This window comes from Somniosus microcephalus, chromosome 11 (assembly GCF_052327205.1).
Source record: "Somniosus microcephalus isolate GS21.2 chromosome 11, FLI_Smic_1.0, whole genome shotgun sequence".
NCBI lineage: Eukaryota > Metazoa > Chordata > Chondrichthyes > Squaliformes > Somniosidae > Somniosus > Somniosus microcephalus.
The window spans coordinates 213,729,111-213,740,466 of NC_140997.1; the positions used below are offsets into that span (position 1 = coordinate 213,729,111).

General features: G+C 43.5%; 3 non-coding genes across 3 annotated transcripts; 1 reads left to right on the forward strand and 2 right to left on the reverse strand.

Annotated features, from left to right (window-relative positions):
* The first annotated feature begins 8,769 nt into the window (after nucleotides 1-8,769).
* trnap-ugg (transfer RNA proline (anticodon UGG)) lies at nucleotides 8,770-8,841 on the forward strand. Its single transcript has one exon. It is a non-coding gene; the product is annotated as a tRNA-Pro (tRNA).
* Nucleotides 8,842-9,059: 218 nt separating this feature from the next.
* On the reverse strand, nucleotides 9,060-9,131 carry trnap-ugg (transfer RNA proline (anticodon UGG)). Its single transcript has one exon. It is a non-coding gene; the product is annotated as a tRNA-Pro (tRNA).
* Nucleotides 9,132-9,335: 204 nt separating this feature from the next.
* Nucleotides 9,336-9,407, reverse strand: trnap-ugg (transfer RNA proline (anticodon UGG)). The gene has a single exon. It is a non-coding gene; the product is annotated as a tRNA-Pro (tRNA).
* Between the last annotated feature and the right edge of the window lie 1,949 nt (nucleotides 9,408-11,356).

The following is an 11,356-nucleotide window of genomic DNA, read 5'->3' on the forward strand; positions in this document are numbered from 1 at the left end:
CAGTAAGAAAACAAACAATGATGACATCATACCTGAACGATTAAAAGACATCTTGGCCAACGCCAAAGAAGTGTTTCAAGAGAAACTAGGAACCTTGAAAGGCATCACCGCCTCAATAAAAGTGGAAGATGCAGCAATTCCCAAATTTTTTAAGGCAAGACCGGTGCCATACGCAATACATCCAGCAGTCGAGGCAGAGCTGGATAATTTGGAAAAAGCAGGCGTATTATCCAAAATAGATTGGAGTGAGTGGGCAACACCCATCGTTCCAGTCATGAAAAAAGCATTGAATAAAGATAAATCTGAAGAACAGAGAAAAATTTGCATCTGTGGAGACTTCAAGGTGACTGTAAACCCGGTCCTTCACACAGTACAGTATCCTCTTCCGAGGATAGAAGATATTTTCACCTCACTATCTGGAGGGAAACGTTTCACCAAAATTGACTTGGCACAGGCATATCTACAGATGGAGGTTGAGGAGGCCTCTAAAAAGTATCTCACGATAAACACACACAAAGGCCTGTACCAGTACAATCGACTGGTTTTTGGAGTAGCATCAGCTCCAGCTATCTGGCAAAGAGCTATGGAGCAAGTCCTGCAAGGGATTCCGGGGACTCAATGCTACCTAGACGACATCCTTGTAACAGGAGAAAATGACAACGAGCACCTTGCCAATTTGGAGCAGGTGCTCACCAGGCTGAAAGAACGGGGCCTACGAGCAAATCGCCCCAAGTGCGAATTTTTCCAAAATCAGATATCATACTGTGGCCACATAATTAATAATGAAGGGTTGCATAAGTCACCTGAAAAAATTGAAGCGGTCATAAAAGCCCCAGCACCTGAAAATGTTTCACAATTAAGGTCGTTCCTGGGATTAATAAATTACTATCATAAATTTTTACCGAACTTATCAACTCTTCTACACCCTCTTAATGAACTTCTACAAACAGGAGTGATTTGGAAATGGAACGAAGACTGTAAGCGTGCCTTCCATAAATGCAAAGACTTAATCACATCCGAAGAAGTTTTGGCTCATTACAACCCATCACTGCCAATCAGACTGGCGTGCGATGCATCCCCTTACGGCATAGGAGCAGTATTATCCCATAAATTCCCTGATGGCTCAGAATGGCCGATAGCTTTTGCGTCACGCTCATTAAACTCAGCTGAGCGTAACTATGCCCAAATCGACAGGGAAGCACTCAGCCTGGTATGGGGAGTGAAGAAATTCAACCATTACCTACACGGACAAAAATTTACCTTGTTGACTGACCATCAACCCCCTCATCTCCATATTCAACCCTAAAAAAGGTGATCCCATTATAACAGCACAAAGGCTACAGAGGTGGTCCCTTTTTCTAGGGGCACACCAATACAACATAGAATACAAAGGATCAAAACAGCATGGGAATGCTGACGGTTTATCGCGCCTACCATTACCAACGGTAGAAGAGGCACCTACAGTAGACCCAGTAGAGATGTTCCACTCTACCATAGTGGAATGTCTACCAGTAACAAATTCTGCCATTGAAAGGGAGACGAGAAATGACCCGACTCTCTCACGGGTCTACGATTTAACAGTGAAGGGATGGCCAGCACATGGCGAACCACTGTTGCCAGCATTCTCGCAAAGAAGAGAACAGCTGTCAGTGTGCCGAGGAACCTTGATGTGTGGATCCAGAGTGGTAATTCCACCCAAACTCCAGGATAAAGTGCTAAAGGAGCTTCACGAGGGGCATCTGGGTGGAGTGAAAATGAAGAACCTAGCTAGGGCGTTTGTATGGTGGCCGGGTATCGATGGAGACATCGAAGAAATGACCAAGAGCTGCCTAGGATGCCAGAAGGTCCAAAACGCTCCACCACAAGCCCCTCTACATCCATGGGAGTGGCCCTCATCTCCCTGGCAAAGGGTGCACATCAACTTTGCTGGTCCATTTATGGACTCAATGTTCTTAATCGCGGTTGATGCACACTCCAAGTGGCCGGAGGTAATAAAGATGTCCTCCACCACCACGGAAAAAACCATTACAGTATTAAGGACCATATTTGCCAGGAATGGGCTGCCGGAACAGATCTGTTCTGATAATGGACCGCAATTTATGTCCAAAGAATTCAGAAAGTTCTTAAAAAACAATGGGGTTAAGCACTACACGTCCGCCCCATACCATCCCGCCACCAATGGATTGGCTGAAAGGTTTGTCCAGACCTTCAAGAAGGCCATAAAGGCCATGGGTAATGAAGACATAAAACTTCAGCACAAGGTGGATAACTTCTTATTCGCATACAGGAATGCAACACATATGGTTACCAACCAAACTCCCGCCATGATGTTCTTCAATAGAAACCTAAGATGCCGGCTGGATTTGGTCAAGCCCAACATCAGAAGGGACGTGGAGAACCGGCAGTTTCAAGGCATGAATGAAAGGCCAACTAGAACCTTCCAGATAGGTCAACAAGTTTTGGCCCGGGACTACCGTACCGAGAAATGGCAGCCTGGAACTATCTGCACACGACTAGGACCACTGATGTATACCGTGGACATCGGAGAAAGCATAATAAGGCGCCATGCTGACCAAATCATAGAGTCATCCGAAAAGGGACAACCTACACCACAACTCTATACATCTAACGATGAAGTAGAGATACCCATAGCTACCTCCGATCCGGTGATACTGGAACCCGATGAACCCGACACTGGCATTCAAGCCGAATCAGCCTTGCCAGAAGAACCTACTACACCACCAGAAACTACTACACCCCCGAGGCGTTATCCGGACTGAGTCAGGAAGCCTCCTGAGAGACTGACTTATAATTAATTAACTACAGCAATGTATATTATTTTGCTTATAACGTAATTAATAATTACTTAAAATATGATGTACTGGTTAGCTAAAAGGGGAGGAATTGTAGTGTATGTGCCTTTAAGAGCCCCAGGTGTGCTGTAATGCCGGTAATTGCCACTCGGGCTATATAAGCCTGTATATTGTGTATATCCGTTAGAACCCCCACCCCCCCAGACTTTGCTTAGTAAATACCTATGAACCAACTCCTGTCTTCAGTGTCTTTATCAACACACGGGCACTACATATGGGATTTACACTTATTCTCTATATATTAACTTCAGTATCTGTTACTCTTGATTTAACAAGCTACTTCAACCGGTTATTACTGTAATGTATCCAATTCTTTGTTTGAGTTTTGTTAAAACTTACATTCGTTTTTTTCAGCATGCTTATCTCAGATACAATGATGTTAATTTTCATACTCCCACACTGACCAACTACCTGACCCTAAAATTTGCAACTTCATTACAAAGAAATGTCGCATCGCCCCATATATTAACACGCAAACCCACACGATTACCCTAAAACCTACCTGATCCAAAAAATAATCCCCAAATCCAGCCAAACTCACATCAACTCCTACCAATCAACCCTGTTCCAGCCTACACTTGAATCAAGTTGCATAATACGCAAATTTTGTAATGATATCTTCGTCTTCAGCTGGTTTTACATTACTTTTATTTAATAAACATATACTTTCATGTGGTTCATATAATCAGGTGGGAAGCTCTATAACTGCTGCGTCTTGACTGCTACCATTGATCAAATGTATTCATGTATCATCATTCCTAATTCACTCCCATTTACATGGAGAGGTAATGCCATTGACAGCTGGGTTGCACAAAATGCGAGAAGTGCACAGCAAATTGATCAGAACACGCTGCATGCATTGTCAAACCGGAGCAATGTGCCAATACCCCCTCCAGGGAGTCTCTGTTTCATTCTGGAGTCAGGTCCATGTTTTATTTTTACACAGCAAGTTTAGCAGTAGTGTAAAATGGATAATTGCCTCTCATTAAGCCCTTTCCCCAATGGTGGGCATTACAGGGCACCAGCTGCAAGGTTGACCCAATTTGAAGAATTATGATCCAAACCTGGAATTATGCAATGTTTAGATTGGATAGGTTATACAATCTTTTATTCATGACCACCCTCCCAAGAGGTTCCACCCTTACTAACCGACCTAAAATAAAGTTTCTAACCAACACTGAACTTGCTGTGTAAATGCACTTTTAATTTCAAACATTTAACTTTTTTTCATCATGATGGCTTCGTTTCATGTGGCATTGATATAATTGGGATTACAGAGATATGGCTCCAGGGTGACCAAGGCTGGGAATTCAACATCCAGGTGTATTCAATATTCAGGAAGGACAGGCAAAAAGGAAAAGGCGGTGGGGTAGCATTGCTGGTTAAAGAGGAGATTAACACAATAGTAAGGAAGGATATTAGCTCTGATGATGTGGAATCTGTATGGGTAGAACTGAAAAGTACCAAGGGGCAGGAAACGTTAGTGGGAGTTGTATACAGACCACCAAACAGTAATGCTGAGGTTGGGGATGGCATTAAATGCGAAATTAGAGATGCGTGCAATAAGGGCACAGCAGTTATCATGGGTAACTTTAATCTACATATAGATTGGTCTAACCAAATTAGTAACAATACTGTGGAAGAGGAATTCCTAGAGTGTATACGGGATGGTTTCCTGGACCAATATGTCGAGGAACCAACTAGAGATCAGGCCATCTTAGACTGGGTATTATGTAATGCGAAAGGATTAATTAGCAATCTTGTTGTGCGAGGCCCCTTGGGGAGGAGCGATCATAATATGATAGAATTCTTCATTAAGATGGAGAGTGAAGTAGTTGATTCAGAGACTTGTGTACTGAATTTAAGTAAAGGAAACTATGATGGTATGAGGCGCGAGTTGGCTAGGATAGATCGGGGAATGTTACTTAAAGGGTTGATGGTGAATAGGCAATGGCAAACATTTAAAGATCGCATGGATGAACTACAGAATTTGTTCATTCCTGTTTGTCATAAAAATAAAACATAAATGGTGACTCAACATTGGCTAACAAGGGAAATTAGGGATAGCATAAGATCCAAGGAGAGGACATATAATTTGGCCAGAAAAAGCAGCAAACCTGAGCAGTTTAGGATTCAGCAAAGGAGGACAAAGGGATTAATTAAGAGGGGGAAAATAGAGTATGAGAGTAAGCTTTCAGGGAACATAAAAACTGAATGTAAAAGTGTCTATAGATTTGTGAAGAGAAAAAGATTGGTAAAGTCAAACATAGGTCCCTTGTAGTCAGAATCAGGGGAATTTATAATGGGGAACAAAGACATAGTAGACCAATTAAATACATACTTTGGTTCTGTCTTCACAAAGGAGGACACCAATAAACTCCCAGAGATGTCGGGGAACATAGGGTCTAATGAGAGGGAGGCACTGAATGAAATCAGTATTTATAGGGAAATGGTGTTAGGGAAATTGATGGGATTGAAGGCTGATAAATCCCCAGGGCCTGATAATCTACATCCTAGGGTACTCAAGGAAGTGGCCCTAGAAATAGTAGTCATCTTCCAAAATTCGATAGACTCTTGTACAGTTCCCATGGATTGGAGGGTAGCTAATGTAACTCACTATTTTAAAAAGGTGGTAGAGAAAAAATGGGGAATTATAGACCGGTAAGCCTGACATCGGTAGTGGGGAAAATGCTAGAGTCCATTATAAAAGATGTAATAGCAGAGCACTTGGAAAACAGTGACAGGATCGGACAAAGTCAACATGGATTTACAAAAGGTAAATCATGCTTGACTAATCTACTGGAATTTTTTGAGGATGTAACTGGTGGAATAGATAAGGGAGAACCAGTGGATGTGGTGTATTTGGATTTTCAGAAGGCTTTCAATAAGGTCCCGCATAAGAGACTAGAGTGCAAAGTTAAAGCACATGGGATTGGAGGCAAGGTACTGACTTGGATAGAAAACTGGTTGGCAGACAGGAAGCAAAGAGTTGGAATAAATGTTTTTTTTCTGAATGGAAGGCAGTGACTAGTGGGGTACTGCAGGGATCAGTGCTAGGACCCCAGTTATTCACAATATATATTAATGATCTAGACGAGGGAACTAGATGTAATATCTCCAAGTTTGCAGATGACACAAAGCTGGGTGGGTGTGTGTGCTGTGAGGAGAATGCAGAGAAACTCCAGTATGATTTGGACAGGTTGGGTGATTGGGCAGATGCTTGGCAGATGCAGTATAATGTGGATAAATGCAAGGTTATCCACTTTGGTGGCAAAAAGAGGAAGGGCAGATTATTATCTGAACGGCAATAGATTGGGAGAAGGGGAAGAGCAACGAGACCTGGGCGTCCTTGCGCACTAGTCGCTGAAGGTAAGCATGCAGGTGCAGCAGGCGGTTAAGAAGGCAAATGGTATGTTGGCCTTCATAGTGAGAGGATTCGAGTACAGGAGTAAGGATGTCTTGCTGCAGTTGTACAGGGCCTTGGTGAGACCACACCTTGAGTATTGTGTGCAGTTTTGGTCACCTTATCTGAGGAACGATGTTCTTGCCATGGAGGGAGTGCAGCGAAGATTCACCATACTGATACCTGGGATGGCAGGAATGATGTATGAAGAGAGATTGGGTCGAATAGGCTTATATTTGCTAGAGTTTAGAAGAATGAGAGGGGATCTCATTGAAACTTATAACATTCTAACAGGACTAGACAGACTAGATGCAAGAAGGTTGTTCCCGATGGTGGGGGAGTGCAGAACCAGGGGTCACAGTCTAAGGATAAGGGGTAAGCCATTTAGGACTGAGATGAGGAGGAATTTCTTCACCCAGAGAGTGGTGAACTTGTGGAATTCTCTACCACAGAAGACATAGAAACATAGAAGATAGGAGCAGGAGTAGGCCATTCGGCCCCTCGAGCCTGCTCCGCCATTCAATGCGATCATGGCTGATCATCCAAGTTCAGTGCCCGGTACCTGCTTTCTCCCCATACCCCTTGATCCCTTTAGCCTTAAGAAATATATCCACCCAGCTTTTTGTCAGCTGCAAATTTGGAGCTATTACATCTAGTTCCCTTGTCAAGATCATTAATATATATTGTGAATAGTTGGGGTCCAAGGACCGATCCCTGCGGTACCCCACTAATCACTGCCTGCCACTCGGAAAAAGACCCGTTTATTCCAACTCTTTGCTTTCTATCTGCCAACATGTGCCTTAACTTTACACGCTAATCTCTTATGTGGGACCTTATCGAAAGCCTTCTGAAAGTCCAAATACAGTTGAGGCCAATTCATTAAATATATTCAAGAAGGAGTTAGATATATTTCTTAAGGCTAAGGGGATCAAGGGATATGGGGAGAAAGCAGGGACAGGGTACTGAATTTGGATGATCAGCCCTGTTCCTGGGACTAGGGACAGGGTCACTGGTAAGGCTTGGAAGCTAAGCAAAGCCAGGCCTGGTTAGTACCTGGAGGGGTGACCAGCAGGGATAGATCCAGGTGCAGAAGGTCACAGAAGGAGCCCTGAGGAGGGGCAGTTGGTGAGAAGGTGGCTGGTGAGCAGGCCTGGGTGTTGGGCTGAAAATTGTCAGACAGGAGGAATGGTGGAAATGGAATGGCGGCGCGCACAGACACAGCAGCTTTGCTTCTCCCAGGACGGTGCTATTTACATTTAATGTTAATGTTATTTTGTACTGGACTCATGGGAGCTTGCAAGATCACATTTCGTTGTTCATGTACTTGTGCATTGTACAATGGCAATAAAGTTGAATTATTATTATGATCTCATTGAATGGCAGAGCAGGCTCAAGGGGCCGAATGGCCTGCTCCTGTATGTTGAATGTTTAAATGTCTTAATCCAAATGTACACTCTCGGGAGCCGCAAGCCTACGTTTAGTTGTACTGCACTTGTGCACTAACAATGACAATAAAAGTTGATTTGATTTGATTTGCTCCTATCTTCTATGTTTCATTTATTTAGCTTGAAGTAACTAAATCCTAATTTAAATTCTCGGCTCCAGGCTCCTGCATGTATTACCAGCTGCTCAGTAGGATGTTTAATTCCGGAATGTCTAAGACTCTTCCTGAGCGCTACTTCTCCAATACTCCAATACCCATCACACAAGTCGCATTAGCATTTACAATGCATGAGGTATAATAGACGGGACACCTTGTCGCTTTTGAAACTAAATATTGTTAGTTTCAAACTAATTATAGTAAGCTTTTAAAAAAAAAACCCCACACGTTAAATATTTGAAATTAAAGCTATGGCTTTAAGCATGAGATGAAATGATTTTTGTTGGGATTTTAAAGGGGGTTTAAACCTGCAGGCGGCGCGTGAGCTGCTGCTTGAATTAAGAGGGATTGCGATTGGTTAGTGTTTAACCAATCAGACTCCCACGGACCGCAGCGGCGGTCGTGCGTGCAATCCCATTGGATGTCGCGCCCTTCCTCTTTTTTTTGAATGAAAAGCTGCAGCTGGCGGGGCTCCGGGTGGAGCAGGTGGCGGAGCGCCCCCTGCTGGGTGACTGTGGCGCACCAGCTGGTGAAGGGACGGCACTGTCAGCCTTTCACTCACTCATCACTCGCACTGCCTGGGGTTTTTTTTTTGTTTGAAGTGCTTTATTTTACTGGTCCTTGCTTTTTTTCTCAACTTTCTCTTTCTGATTCCTAGGGAGCAAACGATGCGTGAAGCCAATGTCAGTCAAATATCTCTGATGAGATTTGCAATGACCCCAAATGTGCTGGGGGAGGGGGGGTGGGGGTCGATGCAGGACATTTACAGAATGATACATACAGAACGGTGGGGACTTGCGAAGTAAAAGACAAAAAGTTGCGATTGAAGAAAAAAAATCATTGATATTTCGAAATTGACTTTATCTAAACTGGCGCCATTTAGTTCACATATCGGCTCGTTGGTCTAGGGGTATGATTCTCGCTTTGGGTGCGAGAGGTCCCGGGTTCAAATCCCGGACGAGCCCTTATTTTAATCCCAATTGTTTTTTCTTCCTTACTTTTTCCACATTTCAATAATCGTGAAACTTTTTATTGTGTGCAGCTTTTCACCTTAATAATTGATGGATCACCAGAAGCTGCAAACCCCAGATAATCCACAATGATCTCCTAATTAAATAACGCCGTGTATTTAATAAACTCATAGCATTGTCTCAAAAATTTTGTTTCTCTGCAGTTAAAAAGAGGGCTCGTCCGGGATTTGAACCCGGGACCTCTCGCACCCAAAGCGAGAATCATACCCCTAGACCAACGAGCCGATGTAAAAACAGTCGAGCGCTAGTTTACTTAAAGTTAATTTCGAAAAATCTCTTTTGGTAAATGCTAACTTTTCCCCCAGCAATTCCAATTTACACTACCCCCCAAATTCACATCGCCCCCAGTACATTTGGGGTCAATGAAAACTTTGACAACTATTTGGTGGAGTGAGAGGGAGATTTTTTTTTTCTTTGTGATTAAAAATGGGCTCGTCCGGGATTTGAACCCGGGACCTCTCGCACCCAAAGCGAGAATCATACCCCTAGACCAACGAGCCGATATGAAAGAAACTCGAGTGCCAGTTTACTTAAACTAAATTTTGAAAAATCTTTTTTTTAATTTCCTTGCACTTCTAACTTACAGTATCGCCCAACTTCACATCGCCTCCAGTACATTTACATTGGGGTCAATGTAAAACTTTGACAACTATCTGGTACAGTGAGAAATAACAACAGAAAATGCTGGAAATACTCAGCAGGCCAGGCAGCATCCGTGGAGAGAGAAACAGGGTTAACGTTTCAGGACTGGGACCCTTCAGATTTCCAGCATCCACAGTATTTTGCTATGGTACAATGAGAGGTTGATTTGCCTTTTTCTTCGTGATTAAAAATGGGCTCGTCCGGGATTTGAACCCGAAACCATCGCGCACCCAAAGCAAGAATCATACCCCTAGACCAACGAGCCTTAATTACATGTGAGTTGTATGCGCATTGCAGTCCTGTACAAATATTCTCATTATTATGACTACTGCATTTGCAAAAGGCTGCACATATAGTTTATTCCAATATACACCTTTTTCTCCCTGCCTGGCATCCACCTCCAGGATTATTGCAACGCAAAGACAGCTTTTCTTGTCTTCACTATTCTCAGCTGTCAGAGAATAGTGCGAAAACAGTGGAGTGATCAGGAGAAAGCACATTAAAACTCATAATGGAAGCTAAACAGACCAGGAGCCCCACTGAGCTGCTTGAATAAATGCAGGAGCTAGAGACGAGATGCATCGGCTCAGAAAATGCTGCATCTCGCAGCGAGCGATGTTAGTTAGACTTTTAACCTCAGCGTTCAGATCGCACTATATTTGTGCCGCAAATTGTTGGAACGTCGAAGTGATAGTAGAAGCAGGAGAAGAGGGCATTGTAACCTAGTTGTGTTTGGGAAAGGCAGGGGTGGTGTGCGAAATATACAAACATTCTGAACCCGTGAAGTGTAGAACAAGCTGCCCGATCCATCATGAACAGTGGAACTGCTTTCATGGGAACATGGGAATTGGTAGACAACAAAAGACCAAGGTCCATCTAGTTTGCCTTCGACTAGCCTGGCAGTCACATGATACAACAATAATGGAGTTGTTGACTAATCACAGCAATCAATCTCTATCAATTATTCTACAACAGACCCAGAAATGACGCAAGCGAAATACTAGTGGTGGGGAGCTTTGAGAACCATGGCCTGGAATTTGCAGTCAGCAGCGAAGCGAAGGCGCTCGCTGCTGGCCCCGAAGTACACTTCGCACAAGGATCTCGCACGATCCGTTTCGGGTTTTCCGATCTTCAATTCAAATCAACGGAGTATAGTGGGGATCCCCTAGTGCGAACTGCTGTGATGTCAGCAGGCTGTCTAAGCAGCCAATCAAAATGCAGAATTCTCACAGACAGCAAACAAGGAAGCGAGTAAGCTCTTAAAATTTTAACTTTTAAAAAATGTTAGAGAGAGCTAAACAAAGTTTGGGGCTCTCACATGGGGAAAAGGCAAACCTGAAATAAAGATGGACATGCACCAATCCCGAAGTTGCGGTCAGTTTCAAAGGCGGAATGACGGCGAATGCTGCCAGTTCGCTGTCATCCCGACTGCAAATTCCAGGCCTATAGGTTCAAAGTCACCTTTTTACTCCTATGCTACACTTACTACATCCAGTCTCAAATTACTCATAAACTGTATCCCAAAATATTATTTTCTGAAAATAATCGATCTAATTTGCATTTCTGAGTGTAGAAACAGCTAAGTATCCTGAAAATTATTGCCTTCCGAGAGTGTAAATGGCAAGACTGGCATAAAAATACTGCCAAGACAGGTAAAAAGTTTTTAAAAACCTCTAGGAACAATGCGCTACCTGGTCCTCTCCTCAATCACCCCCTCCCCTTCCCAAGGTACCTTCCCCTGCAAGTGCAGGAGATGCAACACCTGTCCTTTTACCTACTCCCTTCTCATTTCCCAGGGCCCCAACCA